Below are 27,403 nucleotides of genomic sequence, written 5' to 3' on the forward strand. Positions count from 1 at the left end.
TACCAGTCCGCCAAAGAAGTGTATGTCAGCCGACTGGGAAGTACTTAAAGATGGTCAGTATTGGCATATAGCCTAGCCCATTGGATTGCTGCGACCAGCATTGGCCTTGGGTATGTGTGAGCTATGGATCTGGAGGTAAAATCTTGTGCCCCACCAGTGAGTCAAATCAGTGAACTATACAGTACAGCTGCATCAACATGGCGGCTTGACGCTCTTCTTTTCACGATGCAGCTGTTACTTTAATAAATTGTACTTACTTGTTTACTGGCCTACATCAATTAGATAACTCATTATAAATGCCCTGGATCATACATTATTATCAGGATTGGATCCTACAAAAGTGGTGTCCCTGCTGTATAATACCTTTGTCAATAGCACCTAAACTGGACAGATGGGAGCGAGGGCTCGATGGGATACCGTCCTCCCAACCTCACCGCCTCCGAAATCATGGCACAAGGCTCTCCAACATGTAAAGACTGTCTCTCGTAATTCACGCTTTCGCTTTACTCAGTTTAACTATCTCCACCAAGCATATCTGTCTCCCCAGTGCCTTAAACGCATGCTTCCCCACACAACACAGGAATGCCCACGATGCGGGGAGCGAGATGCCACTTTCTATCATATGGTATGGGACTGCCCTCCCATATAACAGGAGAACTAACAGGGCATGTCCTCTCCGGCCACCCCCGAACCCTGTCTTTTAAGCATCCGCACCAAATCTAAAGGAGATAAACATCTCCATAGGTTCATAGATCTGGCCTTTGTATTACTTACGCACCTCAGAGCTATGCAGTGGAAGGCGTCCGCTACTCCAGCCACTAAAACGTGGCTCGACGCACTGCTGCAGTGGGCTAGGGCCGAATCACAAGTACTCACTCCCTGAGTAACAGGGTCCTGGCCCTGGGAGGCCATGAAATCTGGGACGATTTCATGGTTAAACTTGAAGCTAAGAGTGACACTCGTCCTCCCCGAGCAGGGGCAACAGACTCCAGCACACATACCCTCAATCACCCTTATAGCACATCTCCAGCGCGCCAAGGGCTCTAGACTCCTATATGTCATTTTAGTGGACCAAACTCTCGGTCCAGCCCCAGGAGCTACTATCCTTAAGCAGCGTAACAACTCAGCACCATTTATCAGGGTAATCCCCCCAGGGTCAGACACAACAGATAATTAGCTCGCTCCTTGCTAGTCATACAAGCCACTCACTGACAACATCATGTTGCAGTATATTACACAGAAATTGTCACAGGCTCCCCCCAGCTCAGCACATTCTTTCATCTGTACTGGAGTTAACTTCTGGGGATAGTTCGGCCACATATCCGCCGATGTTGCTGATATTGTATATTAATGTATGCTGCTTTGGTGTTCTTCATAACTATGGATGCTCCTCCTCGATCTCTTCTCTTCTTTGTCTCGCCTTTATGACGTTTCCTAACACCAAGTGTACAGCAATGGTTGGTTTTGTCGGTAACTCCATCCATGGATTTTCCAACACCAGTGGCACCGGTCACCCTGGTGGTGCAGAGTTACCTAGACAAGTGTGACCTTGAGGTTCCAATAAGAAAGGAGGATTTACTGTGGGAATTAGGAATACCAGGCCCAATTCCAAGGGGAATTACTCATTTTTCTCTGAAGTTTATGCAGGAGATTTCGCCTTCCTTGAGCAGCCCGACGTCCTGGATGAAAATAGAAAACTAGGAATTCTGAGGGGCTAGTAAGTCCCTTTACTGGTCTCATTTGAAGCTTGTACAAGGAGAGTAAGTATGCTCTGGGCTAGCATCATTCAACACTGATTTCCCAAAATACTGAAGAGTGGTACTCCTTCAGAGCTATTGTCTCATCCGACTTTACCCACACAAGTTAACATCTAAGAGATCTCAGGCTTTCTGCCTGATCTTCTGGATTTAATCGGAACTTTCCTGAATATCATGAAAATATTATTGTGTTTCGCCCTTATATTCCCTTTTGCTCTGAGGACTAACTGGCTCTCAGAGGAACTAAGGACAAAACAGGGTAAAATATCCCAAAATGCCCAGGTTCAAAGTTCTCAGGGTTCAAGCTCAAAAACGCGGGGAAGAGGCTCCCACAGAAGCCATCTGCCAGAGCCTCCAATCTGCAGTGGGAGGCTGATAAGCTGTCTAAATACTAGGGTAAAAGGTATGAGTTACAACTGGCAGAGAGTACAGAACCCTGGCAGTCCTTGAACAAACATCTGAAGGCTTTGTCCAGCCCTCCTCCCACCTTGTTCAAAGAGGTCTAAGGGGAAGGTTTTGGAAAGTGGCTCTACACCGAGTGCAGCGCCATTTTCCCTGCACCCCTTAGCGCCCCCTACCACCACTATGTGTGTGCCGTATTTAAAATAAGGCACACCATGGCGCAGGGTAGGGGCAATAGTTTAATTTCTCATGACACTATTGATGTACTCTGCAGGAGTAGAGGCAAAGTATTGGCGCTATTCCTGCAGAGTACATAGCGCCCCATTCTAAAGCATGGAAGCCCCCTTTAAATGCCTGCTCTTGAGAGCAGGTGTTAAAAGTGCCGTAAAAAATGGCGCAAGGAAATCTCATAGATTTCCTTATGCCATTTTTCCAGCTCCCCTAATGAGGGAACGCCCCCTTTGCATACATTATGCCTGGCATAATACGGCACAGGGATTTCGGCCTTGTTGGGCCACATTAACATAAAAAATAATGACGTTATTGTGGCTCAAGGTGGCTCTAGGGGATTATAAATACGCCCCTTTGTGCCTCAAAGGACCATCCTTCCCAGCCAAAGGGAACCTATGCTCTTGTATCCAGCTTCAGAACTGAGCACATGCCACGCAGTGAGGACTGAATGATGAGACATGCACTAAGCACTGGCATTAGGGCTGCATATGAGTGCCATGAAGCGTCATTTGGGAAAACAGCAACACATTACAAAATAACTATTTTTTGGTGTGCCTTCAAAGTTTCGATGGGTGACTCTTCCACAGTCCTCTCAACTGACACCCAGCTACCTCTCCAGAAGCATTCTGACACCAGCAAACCATGGGGAGGCCAAACAAACTGGTCTCAACTGTGAAGATAGTCCATCCACTTGGAAGGTGGGACCGTCTCAGCTGAAGGTTAGGGTGATGTGAGGAAGCCCTCTTCTCCGTCCTTCAGCCCTGACTGAGATGCGCAGTATTTACAGGGGGGTTATACTAGGGCTAGGCCACACCAGTGACAGAATATCACGTTTTCAGGCCTGGTATTGTGGAAAACATGTGAGCTGAGGAATTACCATGCTGTTCTGCAGATTCCTGGCCCTTTGTCACGCAAATTTGCATTTGTATGCAATGGGTCTGACCGGGTGCGTTTCTGCCCCTGGTAAAACTTGTAATCAGTAGGGCAGTATTCCCTCAGCCTTCTCCCCACGGATATTGATCTGCCCATCTAGTAAATAGCTGCCTGGTGTTAACTTCTTTCCTGTGAGGTCTAAAACTAAAGACCTTCTGCAGTGCTTAATTTGAGTCCATGATTTTCGGTGCTCAGCACTTAATTGTCAGCACTGGTACTTACGACAGTCTATCACACAATGGCACTGTTTGTCTTATTTAGAGATGAGCACAACAACAGTTGTTTATTAATTAAACACACATTAAAATGACTAATACTTGCTGCCCAAGTCATTCTTATAGTTTTGGAGGCCTGTTATAGTCTGAATTGTCACACTCATATGAGTGTGACGGTTAATTGTTGGGTTGGTAAGCTGCAGTAGTCTCTTGAGGAGGGCCCTGGAAATTAATATTTTACAAATTAAGCTGACAACCCCAAAGAATTTTAGTATTTTTTTATTGAATGGTGGTTTTATTGCGACTAATCTGGTTACGCCGTTTGGTGAGGGAAGGAAACGCTGTATTAAAAAATCATACTGAAAAACAGTATTAATTTCTTTAAATGTTTATTTCGTGGAAGGCTCTTACAGGAGCTCCTCCCCCAGCCACTTCTAGGTCTTTTTTCCCTTCATTTGATGCCATTTCGGGTCTGCGCTCATCTTGATGGCACTTAAGACAGTAACAGTAAAATGCCTCCGCGCGGAAGGGTACTTAACCCTTGTGTTCTGTTTATTCTAACTAATAGAAAAACCTTAATCTTCATGACTAGGCAGGTTTTTTAAACACTCAGATACTGATTTAATTTCTATAATACTTCCATCAGTAAAAACGTCTCATCGAGACATCTGTTAAAACTCTGTAACATTAATTTAATGGAATAAAAGTCCCGTAGAATTCTCTTTTACCCACTAAATTAATGGTAGAGACGTTTAATGGCTGCCTTAATTAGACGTTTTTATTATCCGCTGTAACTGAATTAAAATCAGGCTCTTAACCTCTCAAACGGCCCCATAAATACCTTAAGAAACGCGTCTCATACATGATGGTGTATTTTATATCAGCGGGAATAAAACCGGCGCTGTCAGCCGCTGTCTGCAGCCCCCGCGCTGCCACGGTGGTGACAGACAGCATCCTACTTGTTGGGCCATCAAACAGTTTGTTTTAGTTTTTGGACCAGTCCCGACTAGGAGGACATATGTTTTTTATTTGAGGAAGACGCCATCTTGGAATGTGCAGTCACGTGGCCACGTGGTGAAGGCCATCCTTTGTATGGTCAGTGCTTAATTTGAGGGGAGGCCATCCTTTGTATGGTCAGTGCTTAATATGAGGCGGTGGTTGCCGGTGGGGGGGTCACTGGCACTTGCTTACGGGGACCGGCACTTATTTTTCTTCATTAGACATTTACCGAGAGCAAGAGAGGGAAAAACACACAAAAATGAAACACAGAGAAGGGCAAAGACTAAAAACTTCAAAAATGGGCAAAGCTGGAACATAAAAGAGAGATAAAGGCGCAAAGGAGCATGGACGTCAATTGACCAAATTACCAGAAATAATATCACACGCCCTTTGACACTCCACTTTCCCTCATACACTTGTACTTACACAAACACCTATTCACACTTACATACACTCACTCTCACATAAACACACTCTCACCCACAGGCGCGCACACAACATACATTTAAAAGCATTTTTTATTTACCTCAGACGTCATTTGTATTACACTCATAGTGAATAATATATTATTATTCATAATTAGTGTGATAAAAAAATTCACAGAAAACAGAGTAGAGCCCCAACTGGAGGAGCTGCCACAGAATGTGCGACCTCTGAGGCCAAGGGCCGCAAAGACAGTGCGTGGGGTAGAAAAGGGCAAGCCAGGGGTAGCAGCTGAGGCCCCTGGCAACTCTTAGTCCGGGGCAAGGACTGTTTGGATGCGGATTGAAGAGGCATGAGATGGATTTGATTCTAGGCAGACTTGGTATTCGGCACACGGACATTTAATTGCACTGGCTTCTGAGCAGAGCTTTGGGCACCAGCACATATTCTTCTACAAATTAAGCACTGTGTATTGTCTGGCAGATATGAAGGAGGAAGTGAGTGTCTCTACAGGGACTACGTGGAATTGACACAGAAAACGTCTCTATCATGAGTCGGACATGAAGCAAAAGGACAATCACATTAACAGATGAGCAACACACATACCTCAATCTCTTTCCACAAAAATGCAGCTGAAGTCAGGAGTTTTTAGAGGGTGATCCCATTAAGGTCAATGGAGAATGAGCATATTTTTGAAGGGTGATATAGGTTTGAAAAGTGGATGACTTAGTTAAAGTTTGTGGAAGTTTGTCAGGCTGTGAATATAAATAAAAAGCGGATGACATCCAAAAAATGAGAGTGAGTTGACAGGTACAGAACATTTCCTGCCCACCCATGTGTTTCCACTCCTGCTCCAGACAAATGCTGCTCAGCGGAAGCAATCAGCGGGAGCAGTCCTCATGACTGGTCAAGACCATGCCCATTCAGGAGGATGAAGACATTAAAGCACATAAGGGTTACGAAGTACCGTGGGCACCCAATGAGAGGCGAGGGGGGGCCTTTGGACATCTTCCCTCATGTTTTTTGGGCATATGCAGGTAGCCACTAGGGGCAATTAGGCATAGGTAATTTTGAGGTTGGAAGAGGGGTTTTCAAAAGTTTTAGGTGAGGGTCAGGTCGAAGGGAGGCTTCTTACAGCCAGATCATTGATTCCTGTGTGTAGGCAGATTTGTTGTTTTCTGTGGTAGGTCGGTTGTTTTAGGCTGGAGTTATAGGTTTTTTTGTGAATTTCTGGATAGTGGCACCCAGTATGGAAAATAATAGTCATGCTGGCTATGGCGGTGGTGATTTTCATGGCTGCGCTTTAAGAGAAGTGCCTTTGGAGGCATCAGGGTGGCAAAGGAGGGAAGGTGTGGACCGGGCACTGGTCTTTACATCTTTGGAGAAAGGTGGCTCCCTCTGTCTCAGGGACAGTTGGAGGCTTGGTGAGCTGGGGTGAAGGCAGGTGGTGCTTGATGGTGGTAGCGCAGAGTGCCCTACAGGGGACAGAAGGTAGAGATGTAACACACATCAGTGATGGAGAGGACAGTGCTCCCCCTTGCAAGAAGAAAAGACAAAACCACATAGAGTGACTTCATTTTTGGTGCAAAAAGGGATATTTGCACACAAATGCTGTCAAGTGAGGCACTAGAGGATACAGGCAATCAAAACAGTGAGGAGGCCCTTGCTAGCTAGAGAAGCTAGTAGGTTGTTTTTTGCTCAGGCAACAATGGGACGAACACAATGATCATTTTTGACAGTGGGATTGGTAAGCAAGCATTAGTGTCAGTTTCAGCATTCCTACATTATTTATTTGAAACTGGTGGGGACAGGTGCTCAACATAGCCAGGGGCATAACCCAGGCTTTAGCAGCCCCTGAGGCTCAGTGGAACACACAATCCTTCAGGAGGACCACATTCAGACCAAGGCCAAAGAATATCTATGAAATATAGGAGACTCAAAGACCCTTCTTCATATTCTGTATGTGGGGACATCATTTTGCATTATGCCATTGGACATAGGTACTCAGAAAATGGGTTTACGAACCAAAGCAAAGTGATTTAATGGTAGCTGAGAAAAAGTCTGGATTGGATCCACAAGAGTGTAAAATGTATAGGCAGGAGCAACCTGGAAGAGAGAAGACAGATAATTGGGGTGGATAGATCCAGGAATTACGTCTAGCTGCTGGTTGAGTCCAGAGCTGCTTAGGGTCAGTCGGGCTGGCCCATAGGGCAATCAGTGTCCAATGGGGTGGTCTGACAGGTCAGTCTGTGGGGCAGTTTCTGGCTGTTTGTGGGCATGTTTTAGGGTCTGCTGGGCTGGTTTTTACTGTTGATTTTCCTGATAATGAAACAAACATTGGCTGCAGCATGCTGAAATACATGCAGTCTTTCATAGCTTGCAAAATACTTATGCAGCTTGTCTTTACAAGTTCAAAATTTTCCTATATATGAACGGACAGAGACAAGATTTACCAATACATACGAAGACAGTGGTGAAGGTATGGTTGAAGGCCCTAAGATTAATGGGGTGGGCAGGACAACTGACAGTGCAAACCCCTTTATGGGACAGTGATTCACTGTTGAAAGTGGGCAGGCTGGAGGGGTTCTCCAAGCGGCCACTCCTAGGTATTGGGTGATATTTGGAGAGGGCAGGAGCCCCGGCCCTTCGAGGCAGTACAGGCAGAGTTCCAACTGGCGAACTCCTAAAACTATTGCTACCTACAAGTAGTACAAGCCCTGAGGGTACATTTTCCCAGGGGAACTCAGGTAGAAGAATCTTCTCTGCTAGAAGTCAGATTAATATTTGACCAAATGATTGAACAAACTATTTCCCTAACATGCAAAGAAATTATGAATAACACCCCTATGTATAGGGTCCTCTCAGAAAGCGATGGGAGGAGGATGTATGGGAAATGGACAATGAGGAATGGGAATGGAGTGAGGCATTGCAGGCCCCAAGAGTCATAGCTGTGAGGGCTGGGTTCCCCCTGCTGCAGCTCCGAATCCTACATAGATCATATTATGTTACAACACTGCTACACAAAATGGGTAGTGTTAGACCTGACATGCTTTAGGGTGGTCACCCCTAACTTTTTGCCTGCCTCCCTCCACTTTCTGGACTCTGTTTTTGCTGGCTCTTAGACTCTGCGCACTTTACCACTGCTAACCAGTGCTAAAGTGCATATGCTCTCTCCCTTTAAACATGGTAACTTTGGATCATACCCAATTGGACTATTTAATACACTTATAAGTCCCAAGTAATGTGCACTGTATGTGCCTAGGGCCTGTAGATTAAATGCTACTAGTGGGCCGGCAGCACTGGTTGTGCCACCCACTTAAGTAGTCCCTTTACCTTGTCCCAGGCCTGCCATTGCAAGGCCTGTGTGTGCAGTTTCACTGCCACTTCGACTTGGCATTTAAAAGTACTTGCCAAGCCTCAAGCTCCCCTTTTTCTACACATAAGTCACCTCTAATGTGTGCCCTAGGTAACCCCTAGAGCAGGGTGCTGTGTGGGTAAAAGACAGGACATGTATCTGTGTAGTTTACATGTCCTGGTAGTGTAAAACTCCTAAATTCGTTTTTACACTACTGTGAGGCCTGCTCCCTTCATAGGCTAACATTGGGGCTGCCCTCACACATTGTTGAAGTGGCAGCTGCTGATCTGAAGGGAGTAGGAAGGTCATATTTAGTATGGCCAGAATGGTAATACAAAATCCTGCTGACTGGTGAAGTTGGATTTAATATTACTATTTTAGAAATGCCACGTTTAGAAAGTGAGCATTTCTCTGCACTTAAATCTTTCTGTGCCTGACAATCCACGTCTGGCTAGGTTTAGTTGACAGCTCCTTGTGCATTCACTCAGACACACCCCAAACACAGGGTACTCAGCCTCACTTGCATACATCTGCATTTTGAATGGGTCTTCCTGGGCTGGGAGGGTGGAGGGCCTGCTCTGACACAAAGGACTGCCACACCCCCTACTGGGCCCCTGGCAGACAGGATTGAACTGAAAGGGAACCTGTTGCACTTCTAAGCCACTCTTTGAAGTCTCCCCCACTTCAAAGGCACATTTGGGTATAAAACAGGGCCTCTGCCCTACCACCTCAGATACTTGCTGGAGAAGGAACCTGAACCAGAAACTACATCCTCCCAAGAAGAACTGCTTGGCTGCTCAAAGGACTTACCTGTCTGCTTTCTACAAAGGACTGCTGCCTTGCTGTTGGCCTGCTGCCTTGCTGAACTCTTGTCTGACTGTAAAAGTGCTCTCCAAGGGCTTGGATAGAGCTTGCCTCCTGTTCCCTGAAGTCTCAGGACCAAAAAGACTTCTCTTTTTCATTTGGACTCTTCGTGCGCCAAATATTTTAACGCACAGCTTGCTCCGCGGCGAGAAAATCGCCGCACACCGACACTGATCGACGCAATGCCTTTGGGGCGACCGGAACTTCGACTCATGGCCTCGCAAGGACAACGCCTCCCGACTTGCAGAGGGGAAATCGACGCAACGCCTGCCGTGAGAACTAAAATTCCACGCACAGCCTCCCGGAACGACGTGCAGCCGGAAAACAAGCCAAAGAATCCACGCACAGACCCCGGAACATCTGGTAATCCCGCGAACCACAGAAAGAGACTGTCCGCGCGCCGGAAAACGACGCACGACTTCCCCGTGTGATAATAATGACGCAAGTCCGTGTGTGCAAGGGAGAAATCGACACACACACCATTCTTTCATGTATCTCTTCTTCTGCGGCCCTTGGCTGAGATTTTCCACTTTAAACTAGGTACTTTGTGCTTGAAAGAGACTTTGTTTGCTTTTTAAAGACTTAAGACACTTAGGGGGTCATTCCGATCTTGGCGGGCGGCTACCGCCGCCCACCAGGCGGAAACCGCCATGCGGCCGCCAATGCGGCCGCACTCACGCAGCCCCCATTCTGACATTCCCGCTGGGCCGGCGGGCACAAACCAAGTTTGCGCCCGCCGGCCCAGCGGGAATGAGGCCGCAACACAGGAGCCGGCTCCTAATGGAGCCGGCGGTGTTGCGGCCGTGCGACGGGTGCAGTTGCACCCGTCGCGCTTTTCACTGTCTGCTATGCAGACAGTGAAAACCTGGCCGGGGCCCTGTTAGGGGGCCCCTGCACTGCCCATGCCAGTGGCATGGGCAGTGCAGGGGCCCCCAGGGGCCCCAGGACACCCCTTACCGCCAGCCTCTTCCTGGCGGTGCAAACCGCCAGAAACAGGCTGGCGGTAAGGGGGTCATAATCCCCAGGGCAGCGCTGCCCTGGCGGATTATCCCCGCCAGGGCATAAACGGCGGAAAACCGCCGGCCCCGGCGGTGCGACCGCGGTGGTACCGCCGCGGTCAGAATAGGGAAAAAAGCACCGCCAGCCTGTTGGCGGTGCTTTGGTCATTTTTTCCCTGCAGAATGACCCCCTTAATATCACTTTTCAGTGATATCTCTACAATTTCACATTGCATCTTTATTCATTTTGACCTGCAATTATCCAGATAAATATTATATATTTTTCTAAACACTGTGTGGTGTATTTTTGTGGTGTTATATTGTGTTATTGTATGATTTATTGCACAAATACTTTACACATTGCCTTCTAAGTTAAGCCTGACTGCTCACTGCCAAGCTACCAGAGGGTGGGCACAGGATAATTTGGATTGTGTGTGACATACCCTGACTAGAGTGAGGGTTCTTTCTTGGACAGAGGGTAACCTGACTGCCAACCAAAAACCCAATTTCTAATAGGTAGGGTACCCACAAGTGAGTGCATACGAGGTTGCGGGCAGGAGGGCACTTTTCTCCATATACTGTGGGCCTGTCCATTGATTCAAGTCTATTGAGAAGGTGACACTAGATTGATGTTCTGAGTAGTGGTGGTGGAGGTCCCCATGGAAGTCAAATGGCTTCTCCTGAATGTGAAGGGGGAGATGACTTGGTCGAAATGCATAACTCCGTGGCTTGGAGTTGGGGCCGGAGTTGCCAAGAGGAATGTTGCTATGGCACAACTGCCTCTTAGGCTTCAAGACGGGGTGAGAGATATGGACTGGTGACAACGGGCAGAAAATATATTGTACCAAAGGAGGGGCGGCGTTAAAAAATTGGAAAAGATTTGGGATAAATGATTGCTTATTGTGACACTAGAATGGAATCGGAGTGAGGATGGTTCAGATGAAGAGCAAAGAAGTATGAAAGGAATAAACCCTGGGGAGGGTGTATGGTCTTCGGATTGTGAATTGGGCGAGGCCAGCTGTTGTTATGCAATGATATGATATTTTCAATCCTGCTGATGCACCGACTAATGCTTGTGTCATGTATTGCAAACATTATTGTTACTCGAATAAAAAGAAGTTTAAAAAAGAAGGATGGATGGGGCTTGGCTAAGCCCTAAGGAGGCAAATCAAGATAAATGGATGGCTGCTTTCTTGATTTATACAATTGTTTATTTTGGAAAGTGCACATCGATATGTGCCATTACTTAAGAACTTTGATGTATTCAGGAAAGCCTAGGTGGAGCTAGTGCTGTTGTGTTATGATGAGTAGTTTAGGGTAAGATGGGTTGTGAATGTCGTTGTGTCCAGTGCCACCCGTCTACTCTGCTAAAGGGTTACCCATCCAGTAGCGACTCTTCCTGTGGAATGCCACCCAATTTGGGGTGGAGAGTTGTCACAAGGACAGATCGACAATGGAGGTTCATGTTGGGGGTTCAATAGTGGTTTTAATGAAGTAACTGAGTAAATGTAAGCAGAAATCCGATCATTCAGTCAGATCGTTGTAGGGGGTCTGTGGTAGTGGACGGTCCAGCCTTCTGCAAAGTCAGTCTACACTAAATGATGTGCAATTTATGAGGGAATGGTTACCCCCTATATCCTGCTAGATAGGTGGTGACCTTTTTAGAGGGTTATTAAGGCAAGCTTTAAGTTGGGTGTCAAGGCCATGAACAAAGATGGGCAGATAACTTAAAATCAGTCTATGTATGTCAGTAGATGGTGCAGGATAAAATGAAGAGGTGGATGAACAGAGAGTCAATAGCCCCTTTTATGCTAGCCGTTGGCTGATTTAGATGTATCGCCACTGGGGGTAGTTCCAAACAAGGCATCTGAAGAGTTTCATTTAGTTCATCACTTTCCTTGGCTGGACCTTCGTCAATGATTTTATCCCTGAAGCTGATGCTTTTGCACTGTACGCTACTGATGACAACACTATGAAACTTGTGAGGTAATGAGGCGAAGGGGCAGAATTAACAACATGTGACATAGCGCTGGCATTGGGGTTATTGCTGGTTCACCCCAATGAATTCCCTTTACTAGGTTTACAGTTTGAAGGAGTCATATTTGTGGAGAAATTATTGTCCATGGGTTGCACCTCGTGTTCTCTTTTTGAGACTTTTTCTTCTTTTCTACTTTCGACATTTACAGTGAACAAAGGTTTAGAGTAGGTAACACAATATGTTGAAGACTTTCTATTCATGGAACCCAAGGAGCCAGAGGCATGTTAGAGGACCATGATATAGTTCCAGATTTTGAAAGTTGAGGTAGGAGTTCCTCTAGGAAAAGAAAAAACAGAAGGGCCAAGTCCAGTTCTAGCTTTTTAGGACACTGAATTGAATACACTTAAGATGCAAGCAAGACTACCAAATTCAAAGACCAAAGATATGCTGCAACTTTTGGAAGAAGCACTAAAAGTGAAAAAGATGGACCTGAGAAAAATAAACATGCTTTGAAGGCATCTGAATTTTGCTTTGCTTGTCAAATGGTATGGGCAGGCAAAGGAGAATAGGGTTTGCTATATCAACCACAAGGCTGTCGCATGAAAGGGTCATTTTTAAGCAGGTTTGGTTGGATTCGAAGCTGTGGAATTGGGTTCTGCTGCAAAGACATAATAATATGGCCCTTGGATATATGTTGTGAGAGGTGCATTTTTTCCAAACGCATCAGGAGAGTTTGAGCTGTTCTGGAACAAGAAGTGGCATGTGCAACAGTGGCCTGCACATTGGTTAAAATTGGGGAGAAACATTGCAATCTTTAAGTTTTCTTCTGTTAGTGATGCTGTGGGGTTCTGAGCTAGTAAACAAAGAGTGACTTTATTATGAGCAATAAAACAGCAGTGGCTCTTCTAAATGTTCAGAAGGAAAAGGACCTCAGTGGCTCAGTGGTTTCAATTTTTCTATATAGGGTTGTTTGCCTCATAATATTTTGTTGAGAGCTAGATATGTGGCAGAAGTACACAGTAACATAGCCAATGCTGTGCCTCCCTCACAATGGCAGAGACTAAGTGGGCTTGCACCAGAAGCTAATGCTAAAAGGACCAGAATGCCACAGGGAAATTGAGTTTTAGGTGAATGCGGGTTCTAGACCTCACGGAGAACTCTTTGTTGGCTCCTAGCAAGATGAGCTGTGGCGAGGCCTCGAAGGAATTTTTGAATAGTGGAGCAAAGAAAACAGGGAGTCAGTGACAGAGCAGTGTGAACAACTAGATAATAGGGTACATCGTATTGTGTCATTGACACAGTGTAAAATGTCAACAGGCACCATGGAAGCTAGCTGGAATTTAATGTTTTGGAATATACTTTTGGGGACTTGAACCATCTGGAGAAGAACTGGTTAAGGACCATTGTCTGTCATATAACTGCAGCTACCCACTAATTAGAAGTTACTGTGCAGAATTTGTGTTGTTTGGTCTGCTGCTTCTCTGAATTTGAAGTTAAATTGTTTTTTCTTTTTATGACTGATGTTTTTGGAAGCTTTTTCGCATTTGGGAATTGTAGGGATTGAAATGTGAGAAGAGTTTTTTAAGACAAGAAATTAGGGAGAACAAATGGGTTTTGTCATTTGATTGAGGTCGTCGAAAACTGATCAGCGGGGTAAGCTCAGGTGGGTGCAACCTAGGGGTATTGGCAGTGATGGGCTGTGTCAGATGTCAGCATGGTGAATATTTGCTCACTTGCAAGGGGTGTTTCAAGAGGACAATTTCTGCTGTGAAACTGGTGCCAGGTTTGTCAGCATTCCTGGTCATGAGTGATCTGAGAAAGTGTTTAACTAAAATAGGGTTGAAAGCAAAGCAATTTGGAACAAAGTCTTTTAGAATAGGTGTGGCCATGACAGTGGATGGGTTGGACTTTGCAATGAAGATCGGCTTGCTGTGAGAGATACACTAGACCCGCCACTTCTTTGCTGTGATTTATTTATATTAATTTATTTTGCAGGTTTTGTGTGAGGGCTGAATAATAGGAAGACTACAACTTGGATTGTGGGGCTTCCTCTGGTGAAATAAGCAGCTAAAAAGGCTGACACCAGATCATTTGGACATTTCTTGGGCTTTAATGCAAGAAATAATGCTACATATTGTTGGAGATAGAGTGAAATGTGATGGGGACAGTTGCTTCCCCCTTTGGCATAGTTGTTGTCTGGTAGATGTGTCCCAACCTGTTGGTGCTAAATCAGTGAAAACTCCAGAAAAGGCTGCAACGCATCCAGAACGCCTTCGCACACCTCATCCTGGACATCCCCCACCACTGCCATATCACACAACACCTGAGAAACCTGCATTGGCTCCCCCTCAACAAGAGAATCACCTTCAAACTCCTAACCCATGCTCACAAGGCACTGCACAACACCAGACTAGAATACCTCAACAGACGGCTCTCCTTCTACACCCCAACCCGACAGCTCCGCTGCGCTGACCTTTGCCATCATCTCACGCATCTGCAGAACAACCACCGACGGCAGATCATTCTCGCACCTCGCCGCCAAGACATGGGACACTCTTCCCACCCACCTGTGTCAGACCAAGGACCTCCTTACCTTCAGGAGACTTCTCAAGACTTGGCTGTTTGAGTAGTTGCAGCCCACCCCCTCTTCAGCGCCTGAGATCCTCATGGGTGAGTAGTGTGCTTTACAAATTCCCTGATTGATTGATTGATTTAGGGCCAGATGTATCATTTTTTCAAATAGCGATTACCTAATTGCGATTATCTGCTAATCGCAATTACGTAGTCGCTATTTGAATGTATGATATTCCAGAAGTTTCATTTAGCGATTCCCAATGGCTCGCAAATTGACCTACCTCAATAATATTCATGAGGTAGGTCGCAATTTGCAACCCAATGTGAATGGCTATAATCACAAGGATGGTGGTCTGCTGGGCTCAGCAGACCACCATGTCTGTGATCGCTTTTAAATAAAGCAATCTTTTTTTTAAATGCAGCCCGTTTCCCTTAAGTAAAAATGGGATGCATTTAAAAAAGAAAAATGAAAAGTTTTCTTTACATTATTTAAGAGTAGGCAGTGGTCCATGGGACTACTACCTGCTCTCAAAAAATGTTTTCGCAACCATTCTCAAAAGTGAAGGGGTCCCTAGAGGATCCCTTCCCGTTTGCGAATAGGTTACCACCTACTTGAAGTAGGTGGTAAAATGTGAATGTTTTGCGACCGCATTTGGGTCACAAAACATTCCTACATACTGCTGTGATTCGGTGTTAGGAAGGTCTGCCCTTGACACGCCCCTTCCTAACACCAAATCGGTATGGAGTCACAATTCCAAATTGCAATTCGATAACAAGTTACCGAACCGCAAATTGGAATTCATACATACCAAAGTGCATTTTGTTCATTGTTATACTGGGGGGTTTTATAGGAAGTAAAGTGGTCAGGGTCAAAGAGCTATGGGAAAGGAGCAATAGGAATAGGTTTTGGGGGGAGAGGGAGTGCGTTGGGGAATTGCGATGTTTGTATTTAGGATGTCATTTGCTTGTCTGAGGTCCATGGGACGTTTAAGTGTGTGAGGGGGGGTATTCTATTGTAACATTTGCATAGCGCTTATATCTGTATGTCGGGTGCTGAAGCACTTACCTACATGGATAGTAAGCTACACTGTTTATGATGTCGGGTGGAACAGTGTTGTCTTGTTTTCAGTCTCGTTGGAAAGTGTTTTCATGTTGTGCGTTTTGACCATCAAGGTGCCGTTATCATGTTATGCGATGTCGCGCCTCGCGTGTGATGGTTGAGGGCATGTAAGAGACAGATAAAACCCTTTAGAATTGTTTTATAATAAGGACTAAAAACTAAAATATAGGCAGCTACACAACACCAGCCTGGCCATACAGGAGTAACATGCATTTGATGTATTAACGAGGCCGGATTACAATTTAAGTAGTGGTTAATATTTTGACATATAGACCTGTCTATTAAGATGGCTTACCTCATTTTAAATTGTCTGAGCAGTGGTATTAGTGTTGTCTTGTCCAACAAGGTAGTGCAGTCTTCTTTTAGAAATTGATGGGTTTAATATCCAAGTTGTCATCCTGATATAGAATGCTTGGCTATGTGCTTTCCTTCATAGACTTCAGCAGAAAGGCCTGGCATCAAAATAGGAGTTTTGTTCTAACTGCAAGAGTCCTTTGGATGCATCAGTAGAACCTCAATGACCCACACCATGCAGGATGGAGACCCAGCAATGTAATCCAGCAGTGCCTTGCAGTTTGTGGGTCTTGCTGACACCATGGATGGACACCAAAGGATGGATCACTAATGCAGAGCGCCTTAGTTTAGAGTTCATAAGATAAAACACTCTTCAAAAACTGGGTGTGCCCAACTTTAACTCGTGATCATATACTAAAATTGGGGTTGACACCAACCACATCAAGCTTAGGGCCCCTGCTGTGAGCAGCCAAAGTGCTATTTCTACATGATCTTTGCCGTCCATGGCTGTTCTCAAGGAGATGTCCTGCTGATGGCCAGGCAAGGATGATGGAACATGTCTGCATGCCAGACTCTGCCTATCGATATTACCCATATCCAGGGTCCCTGGAATTATGCAATTTTGCAACTGTGAATTTTTTTGCATAATTATGGATTTGCCACATTTGTCACATAATCCATCATCTGCTGCTTGTTTCTAGCTCAAAATATTCAAAGTTACTAAAAATGTGGCATTTTGAAAAGGTTGACTATTCATCTTTCAGTTGCAAATTGCTGTATTTGAGCGTTAAACTAGTACTAACAGAGTGTAACCTCAGACAGTACTAATGTGCAAAAATGACTAAATAATGAACTGCTATCACAAAATGTGTTGTGTTATGCTGCATAATTTAGCAAACCCTGACACATAATTTGGCCCTCTCTTGCTGCATATTTATATGCACGATCAGCATATCTCATCTGAACCTCTTGCATTATACTCAACTTATCCTAAACAGAGTAAACTAAATAGCCAGCATTCTTCCAACCAAGCAGAACAAAGAGAAGGACCCCTAACCAACCATATAAAAGTGGTATGTTTCTTTAAGCAATTAGACCTGGTTTCTATTGAAAAAGTGTTTTTTGACTTGCTTATATCTTTGACACCGTTTGACAAATCTTCATGAAATTTTCCAAAAAAGGTGTCTTTTTGGGTCTTGTTGTGCATGGAAAATGTTGGGGTGATTCATTGAGCAGGTGGTAAGAAAAAGGGGGGGACAAGGTGTGTTTCCCATGTTAATTCTCATAGGGATTTTGAATTTTAGGAATTGTGGTGTGTTCGAAGGTGATTTTACAACTCCATTGATCCTACACCTCTTTGCTCTACTCTATGCTCATGCGCAGCAACAAGTTCAACGCAGACCAACCAGAGCATCCCCTCTGAACCTCAGGCAGGGCACTCAGTGCTTTTATGTAGGCCACACTATAAACCCACACTCTCCTAACTATGTTCAACAAACGTGGCAGACATTGACCTAACCACCTAAAAGCTCTCTTTGATCTTATCAGGGTTATGAAGAGCTATCAATATAGTGCCATAAAATATGTGGTACATCTCTACTGCAGAGGACGAAAAAATCAGTCATTAACTTCATTGGATTTCTATGGCGCTGTTCTTGTCGGCCCACTCATTATCTCCTGGGAGTCCACAATATCACCAGGAGGATATTTAAATACCCGGAAGATGGTGCGTGTGGTTCTCCATCATAAGAAGTGGGCCTCTGGTCCTCTCTTAAAGGGTAGGTGGACAAGCCCCTAATTCAATAGGTCGAGAGAGATCAAACTGTAGCTCCCCATACACTACTCACATTAAGAACAGCAAACATCAGAGCTAAACATGGATGGTGTATGTCCTTGCAGTGCATGCTATGTGATGCTAATTTGGCATACTGAGCTGGCTTCATGAGTTGGGTGGAGAAACCCCTATGCAAATTAGTCCCTGCCTGCCCATCCACAAGCAATGACGGTCGACATCTCCCACTGGCAGCGATATACCACTAAAGGGAGTCACCACTGACCCTTCCTTAATAGGTGGGAGGTGTGACTGGCAGGAGGTAACCTCCAGGCCTGAGCAGGCTTCCATAATGAGTCACATGATGTTCTTTCCTGGTCCACCCAGATTTGTGCTTATAGCTGCACTCTAATACCATCTAATACATGCCAGTTAATTCACCCCAGTAGCTGAATTTCCTTCAAGGGTAAAGCTGGGCTACACCGTGCCTGGCAACAGTGGGAAGGGAACTGGGCAGCCTGGATGCACCTTCAGCCCTTATCTGCTGTCATGGTCCCTGAATGAATGATTGAATCGGCTTTCATAGTAACACTTGGAAAATTGAAATACTTCAAGGTACTCTCTGGTTTGAAGGAGTGAGTGCACAGAGTCATTCCGTAAGGTCAGATTTCTGTTTTTTGCAATAAAAGAGATGATTTACATCTATTCAGCTGTTCACAGTGGGCATGGTCAATGTAAGTTTGCCTGGGCTGCTCATATATCTCCTATTACTTCCATTACCCCTTGTCTGTCCTTCTTCTGCCAGTCCTGACTTTATCAGGTGGCCCCCTTACTGCTAAAAAAACGTACTCTCTCCCAAGGCCCACATGCTAGTTTTTCTGTCATTCAAGGATGTCCTTTTCACAAGGAAGTTATTTGATTGATTGTTTTTGTCTCATCTTCTTCTGCAGACCTGGTGGAGGTGCGGTGTTTGGACATGCGCTCCCTGCTCATGTGCTGAGCTGGGTCAGAGAGCACCCTAAGGCCTTTCCATGTCCAGCATGTAGATGTCTTCACTCAAAGGCATTCAAGGTCTCATGCCGTGCTCCTTAGCGCGTGAGCACGAGACAAGGCTCTTGGCAGGAACTCTCACGAGATGAGCACCACTTGCCAAGCTACCTATAAATAAAAACAATGGAATCCAGGAGGTGCTCTGAGAAACACCACCATACACAGCCTGAGGCAGAGGTGGAAAAGGATATGTCTGTGAGAAGAAATTAAGTGGATACTATGGTTAAGGAGTTAGCGAATGCTGCTTTATGTGAGCTTCTTGAGAAAAAGACAAAAATTAGGGCCAGATGTATCAAAGGGTTTTACCCATTTTGCGTCTATGAGAAAATGTGTTCCTACATATGGCCCTTAATTCAGTACCTAGATGAGGACCAGGATGATGGTCCCATAGAAAATAATGTTTAAATGCAAAAGCTGTGGGAACTATTGAAGCCTATTATACAGAGAGATTTTTTGGTGAGGTCTGATTAGAAAGGCACCTATGGAAATATCTTCACCAAGGTACAAGTGCCAGCTTTGCAGTTACAAGGTGTACATATTTTTCCACATCTTAATACTTGGCTTATTTCTGCTTATTTTTCTTTCAGGTCCGAGGTCAGTGTAAACAAAATGTGCAAGTACTTGAAATTTCTGGGTTTTGCCCTAAATCTGCAAAAAAGTCCTGTCTAAAGCCAACTCAACAGAGCTCCGTTCGACATGGAAAAGGTGCGAAATGAGAATCGAGAAGAGTGGATTTCAAACTCAACTGTTAAATGTATTGACTCTTCCTAAGGCTTCAGTCAACACCTTGTTGAAAGTACAAGGGCTAATGGCTGCAACCACTGCAGTAGTTCCCTGGGCTTGCCACCATTCGAAGCCCTTTCCGCATCATTTACAGAATTACTGGTCTCCAGTGTCACAGAATTACAATTAAATGATGCTGGTGTCCACCAAGGTGAAGTATGAATTGCAGAGAGGGTTAGTTACAGAAAGGAGTGTTCTTGCAATACATGAGCCCTCAGTGTGAACAACCAACGCTAGTCGAGAGGTAGGGAGCAACTCTAGAACAGATGGAGATAAAGAACAGCTGGTGCCAATGGGAAGAAAGATGCATCCTATTAATCTTACAATTGGAAGGTGCTGGTAGTGATATGGAATGTAGTCCAAGGGTTTGCTCAGCAACTGGAAGGGAAGTTGTGATGGTTAGAACAGACAATCAGGCAGTGAGATGCGAACAGGCTAAGGGGTGTGAAGGACAGTGATCCAGCAAAGATAGTTCTTCCCCTCGCTCTTGGCTAGAATCACACCTTGTATCCCTGCAATAGATGCACATCCCAGGGAGGGAGAATATTCATGCGGACAGGCTCAGTCTCCATCAAGCTCAGCAAGGATGCTTTCTAAAAAATAGTTAGTGTGACCAGCATCCATCTTTGGACTTATTTGTATCCCTTACCAATGCTGTACCCCCTCTCTTCTGCTCTGAGAGATGGGATCAACAAGCATGGGCAGTGGATGTCCCCTCAATCCCTTGGCCACAGGTGATCTGATATTCATTTCCTCCAACCCCTCTCCTCCTGAGGGTTCTGTAGAAGTTCATCTGGTGAGGGTAGCAGTAATTTGATAGCCCCATTCTGGTCTTGCTGCCCCTGGTTTCCTTTGTTAAAAAAGCTGGCAAGGTAACACTACTTTCATCTTCCTTTACAGCCTCCTCCTCTCAGATTTCCAGTCCTGTCTCAGAAACAACTGTTAAACTTACGTCTCATGACATGGAAGTTGAGAGGCTTGAACTTTAATAGCTAGGATGCTTTAGGGAAGGAGCTATGGACATTGAGGCTTCTGGAAAACCTTCAACTCCAGCATCTGATTGCAAATATTGTAAGAGCTTTGAAAAGTGGTGTATTATAAAAGATTTAACAGCTTCCTCTTGTCATCCTTTTTATATTCTAGATTTTCCGAGAGATGTATTTTTGGAAGGATTAGCTCCCTCTCTTTTGGTAGTGGAGAGGGTTGCTATTGAAGTTTCAGAGAATCATGAGGTGACACATATCTTAAGTTATTCCACTAGCTTTCAGGTTGACCAAAAGTTTCAGGTTAAGAAAGCCAGTAACTTCAAATTGAAGCCAATGCCTACATGGGATTTGTTCATAATTTCAAAAAGTACAAGAAAAGCCCTTAAAAACCCCTGAATCAGCTGATATCTCTTGGCTCCAAGATAAAGCGACCTTCTTAATTGCAATAACATCAACAAGAAAATTAAGGGAGTATAGGGCATACGTAATTCCTGATCCATACCTTAGTTTTTCCAGATAGGGTGGTGCTAATAACAGACCCAAGTTGTCCAGCCAAAAGTTCAGAAACAATTTCATTTGCCACAGGAACTTGTTTGACAGTTTTTGATGAAAACTGGGATTTTTCAATCCCTTTGGTATTACATCTTAAAATAACCTTTGCTAATTTTTCTAAGGCGACCTCAAATATTCTTTTTGCTTCCTGTGGTGTGACAAATAGTGGTAAGAAGACCACACGCCATAACCAGATGGGTATGACAGGCCACCGCACAGGCATATTTGAGGGTGGGAGTCAGGCGGTGCCTGTAAATTTGCACGGTCACTCAGCAGTGTCAGCTTCGTGGACAGAAGCTTGTAATGCATCAAGTCAAGACATTTGCAGAGCAGCCACATGGACTACTCCCAATACTTTTCTTCACACCACAGGTTGAAGTTTTGTAAAACTGAGTCTGTTCATTTTGCTTCTGGTGGTTTGCACGTGGCAATGGAGTAACTGAGATTAAAATAAATTCTGGTAAAATACATTCTGTAATAGCTGTTGATTGTATTGTCAGTTCTCCATTTATAAGAGCTTTAGTACATCCTGCAGGATGATTTACGGAAGGAGGATGGACGAAGGGGTAATGATCTTATAACTTACCAGTAACCTTCACTACCCTGATTTCTAGTCCTCCTTGTACCAAACCTCAGCGTACCCTCCCTTCCAGTCCCTTTTTGGCACCTCCAATATGATGTCCTTCCTAGTTTCAGGTTGGCCATCTGGAGGAGTGGTCTTATAGCAATGGCTTATTGATAACTGAAGACTGGCGTCTCCGAGAGAGTAGTTTCAATTCTAGGGACTTGAAGAAAAGGTGTGTCTAGTGGGCGGGCCATCTCCTAAAGTCAGGATGGGGACAGGGGGACTAGTACTCAGGGTAATGAAGGGTACTTATAGTGGCCAAGGTTAAACTCCACTAGTCGCAGCCACTGATTGGCGCTGTTGGATGAGAGGCGGGGACTGTCTGGAAGTCACCCATGTGACCCATAGTTCACAGTTATCCACAGCATGTGTCCAGGCAGTCGTGATTGTGTTAGAGCGCAAACTTACCTTGTTGAAAGCAAAACTACAAGTCCCAGAATGCCGTGTTACGTTGGCTAAAAAGCCACGACGTACTGAACCTGTGGTCAAGGCCGGGATGACTATTTGTTCCATGGGGCACTACAAGGCACGCCACTCGAGGCCAGTGTTTGAAGGCCCAGAGCTGCTGCTGACACCCTCTCACTTCCTTCAGCTCTTCACATAGCTGCCAAGTTTCCCAGGTCCATGTGTCATGTGCTTATCCAGTCCAGGTTTCTTCCTTTGAATTCTGTGACTTGAAGTCCTGTTTTATAATGAGATAAGCAAGACTACAAGTCCCATAATTCAATAAAAACCCTGGACTAGCGCAGCACATGGTGCATAGTCCTGGGCAGGGCTACCCCAGTTAATCACAGCAGACACAGTGGGGGGCCTCTGTAGAGGGCAAGAGAGCAAAGGGGAACAAACGGTTTGATGGAGAGCGATAAAGAAAAAGAGAGTGCAGAAATGGTGTTTGAACATTTTACCCAGGGTCGCTTTTAATTCTCAGTCCACCCTACTTGTGACGCAGGAAACGGGACCTCACGGCCTCGGCAGGTGCGGCTGTGAAACCAAAACTACACTTCCCAGTAGGCTGTGCGGCAGAGTTACACGACCAGACTGACCTGTTCGGGCTGGCATCCCGAGGCGCACACCTGTGGGCGCGAAAGGGAGGTGCCGGGAAGAATGATAAGGTCTTTATCGTGTAGGGATGCTGTGATTTATCGGGTGCTTAAATCTTAAGCGCCCCGGGTGATTTATAGCAGGTGATCTGTCAGAACCTGCTGAGCACAGCTCTTCGGAATGCACCGGAGACTTTCTTGTCGTGAAACTCATTAATTCATCTATTTGACGTCTTCTCTTAACCCTCCCGAGGGCCCTCCATTCCTGAGCTCGTCTCTCCTGGTTCTGCATGCTCTTCTGAGACCGCCCAGAGTGACTAAATGCTCCCTTATTTTGTGTGACACCTAGCCCCACAGAGCCAGATATGAGACCTGCTATCCTTTTCAAATGAAAAATGTGGGAACTGCCAGGCCCAGAGCATACGGCGCATGACGCGGGGCCACAACATTGCGCTGGTTCCTTTCACTGACCCCGGCAGGATGAAAGGCTAAATTAGCTCTTTTAGTTATAATGTCTGTGACCTGCAGTTAATACTCGGGTATCTGCCGCCGTATCGACAGCACTCCTTGCTTGAGGCCCAGCACACAATCTATCTTTTGGGGTGTGCTATATAAATAGTGTTACCACTGAATGAGTGATCTTTTTGATAGCGCAAACTGTGAACTTAACACCCAGGGAGACAACGTGACCTGCCTAGGACAACATTTATTTAAGGGAGCAAAACCTAGTTCCGAAATTCACATCCTAACCAAGCTCTAGCCAGTAAAGTTGTAGCAATAATAGCAGTATTAACAGTGGTAGTAATGGTAGGAATATCTATAGAAGTGGTAGTACTGGTTGTAGTATTAATGGTAGCAATATTAGGAGTAGAAACAGTGCTAGCAATGGTAGTAGAGATGGTAACACTACTAGTAGTGTTAGTAACTTTAGCAATAGTACTAATGATGGCAGTGTCAATGCATGCAGTGGTAGTGGTATTACCTGTGATAGCGGTGGAAGTTGTATTCATAGAATTATAGTATTAGTACCAGTAGTAGCAGTAATGGTACTTGTATTAATGTAGTATTAACAGTACAAATAGCAACGTTAGTAGTAATGACAGCAGTATCCATGGGTGAAGCCGGAGTAAACATTGCACCTACAGTTGCAGTATTAGTACTACTAGTAACAGTGGTAGTAACTGTAGAAGCATTGATGGTAGCAGTACTACTAGTGGTAGTACTTTAACTATAGTAGTAATGATAGCAGTGTCAATAGATGTAGCAGTAGAGGTAGTAACTGTGATAGTGATGGAAGTTGTATTCATAAAATCATAGTATTAGTACTTATAGTAGTGATAATGGTAAAAGCATTAATGTAGCACTACCAGTAGAAGTAGTAATAACAGCAGTATGCATGGGTGAAGTAGGAGTAAATGTTGTAGCTATGGTAGCGGTATTAGTTCTACTAGTAACAGTAATAGTACTAGTAATAATATCTATAGAACCGCTAGTTGCTGGTTGCACCAATATTAGTAGTAAAAACAGTTGTAGTAATGGTACTAGTGTTAATGTAGCACCACCAGTAGGAATAGTAGCATTAGTAGTAATGGCACAGTGCTTAAAGTTGAAGCAGCACTAAACTTTCTAGCTACAGTAGCAGTTTTAGTACTACTAGTAATAGTAGTCATGGTGGTAGTTTTGATGGTAGCAGTACTAGTAGTGGTAGTAATGAGCAATAGTACTAATGATAGTGCCGATAGAGGTAGTATTAGTGGTAGTAACTGTGACAGTGGAGGAAGTTGTAGTCATAGAATCATAGTATTAGTATTAATAGTAGCGGTAATGGTACTAGTATTAATGTAGCACCACCAGTAGGAACAGTAACATTGGTAGTATTGACAGCAGTATCCATAGGTGAAGTAGGAGTAAACAGTACTATAGTAGCAATATTAATATTAATATTAACAGTGGTAGTAATAGAGGTAGAATGATGGTATCTGTACTAGTAGCAGTAATAACCTTAGCTTAGCAATAGTACTAATGACAACAATGTCAGATGCAGTAGTAGTGGTAGTAACTGTGAACGTGGTGTTAATTGTATTCATATTATCACATTATTAGTACTGGTAATAGCGGTAATAGTACTAGTATAAATGTAGCACTACCAGTAGGAATAGTAACAGTAGTAATGACAGCACTATTCATGGGAAAAGTAAGAGTAAACACAGCTATAGTAGCAGTATTAGTACTACTAGTAACAGTGGTAGTAATGGCAGTAGTATTGATGGTCCCAGTAGTGGTAGTAACTTTAGCAATAGTACTAATGATAATGTCAATAGATGCAATGGTAGTGGTATTAACTGTGATAGTGGTGGACGTTGTATTCATAGCATGATAGTCTTAGCACTAATAGTAGGGATAACTGTACTTGTGGTAATGTAGCACTGCCAGTAGGAGTAGTAACATTAGTACTAATGACAGCAGTATCCATGGGTGAAGTAGGAATACATGTTGTTGCTATAATAGCAGTATTAGTACTGCCAGTAACAGTGATAGTAATGGCAATAATATCTATAGAATCGCTAGTACTGGCTTTAGCATTACTTGTAGCAATATTAGTAATAGAAACAGTTGAAGTAATGGTACTAGTATTAATGTAGCACTGCCAGTAGGAACAGTAACATTATTAGTAATGACAGCAGTATCCACTGGTGAAGTAGGAGTAAACGTTGTAGCTACAGTAGCAGTATTAGTATGACTAGTAACAGTAATGGTAGTACTGGGAATTGTATCATAGACACCATAGTAATGGTTGTGTTAACGGTAGCCATAGCAGTAAAGAAACTGCAGTAGTATTGGAAGTGGTAGTGTTGATCATAGCAGCATAGCAGTACCAGTAGCAGTAGGAATATTAGTATAGATTGTAATGACTGAAGTATTAATCAATGCAGTAGTTGTGATAAAAGCAGTAGAGGACAAGTTACGCAAGCGTGAGAAACAAGATGGCTGCCTCCTGATAATCTCCCAAGAAAGCCCGCATTTTCAACAATAATTTATTTCTTTTTAGCCGTTTATTGCCTGCAAAAAGTGTCATTTTTTTGTATGTCAAGTGCTTCCTGGGGAAGTAACTTTTGAGGCCTTACAAGTACTTTGAAAGGCTTTCATCGATCTGAGCCTTTCCTCTGAGCTGTCCAGTGAAGTGCTGCTGGAGTTTCGTGTCAGGAGGGCGGAGACAGATCAAGGAAAGGGGCGTGGTTGAGGCCCGAACCACACCCACAGCTGGTTCTAGCTGCTGCACTGTCTGCTACTACTGTGATATCTTGTGTAACTTTATTTTTTTCATTTTAAGTGAATTTGATGTCATTTACTTTATATACTGATATTATACCAATATGGAAGGAAAGAATGTGCATGTTATAAATTACAAACAAAAACAAACAACTTCTCCTCCATCAGTAAAGTAAAAAATTGTGGATTCCACTGAACCTTCTTTAACTGCTCTATTAGAAGATTTACAAGCAGTATGCTCTAATACAGATAACATTGCATCAGAAATTAAAAATATAAGCAAAGACATGGCTAGTATCTCAAAAAAAGCTTCTGACAACACAATAAAAATCCAGGATAACAGGTCAAAACTTGACAGTATAATGCCTCTTTCTGCAAAAATTGAACCTATGAATAGTCTAGTACTTGATTTAGAAACTCGCAATAAAAAGTATAACCTGTGCATCTTTAATTTACCAAAAGATGTTGAAGACAAAGATTGCAGGAAATACTTGGAAACCTTGTTACCTGGTCTACATTTAAAATTCCCAGAAAAAATTGAAATTGACAAGGCACATGGACTTCCTTCTCATCACAATCCAAGCCTTGCGAAACCACATCAAGTGATCTTTAAAGTCCTGCGTCACCATCATCATGGAATGATCTCAAAAGCGTCCAGAGAGATTACAACTTTAATGGTCAATGGAAATAAAAATTTCGTACATCAAGATTTTGCCAAGGAAACTTAAAATGCGCAAACAATTCACTTAACTTCAACCACGACTAACAAGATGTGGCTTTAAATATGGCTTTTTGTTCCACCTATTATGAGAATTTGAAAATATAGTATTTCAAAATCTTTTCAACACCCTGATGATCTTTGTGCCTTCCTGGATCAGCACCCTCCACTCTCCATGGAAACTAATGACACCTCTTCTTAATTCTTACGACTGAATTTTATTATAATTAGCCTATTGTCCGATTTTCTCAATAAGGGCATTGGTTAGGCAGGGCAATCTTGCATATGCGTGTGCATGTTTCTAGAGTCTTCCCTTTTTCCCCTTTCATCTACCTTTTAGAGCTATTCCTCAGTCCTATTGAATATAATTTTTCTACCTCTCTACTATCTTTTCTCTTTGCTGAATATGGACAGTGTTAATAGAATTAAAATTGTTTCTTTTAACGTTAAAGGTTTAAGACACCC

Source organism: Pleurodeles waltl, chromosome 10, assembly GCF_031143425.1.
Source record: "Pleurodeles waltl isolate 20211129_DDA chromosome 10, aPleWal1.hap1.20221129, whole genome shotgun sequence".
In the NCBI taxonomy this organism is placed as follows: Eukaryota; Metazoa; Chordata; class Amphibia; order Caudata; family Salamandridae; genus Pleurodeles; species Pleurodeles waltl.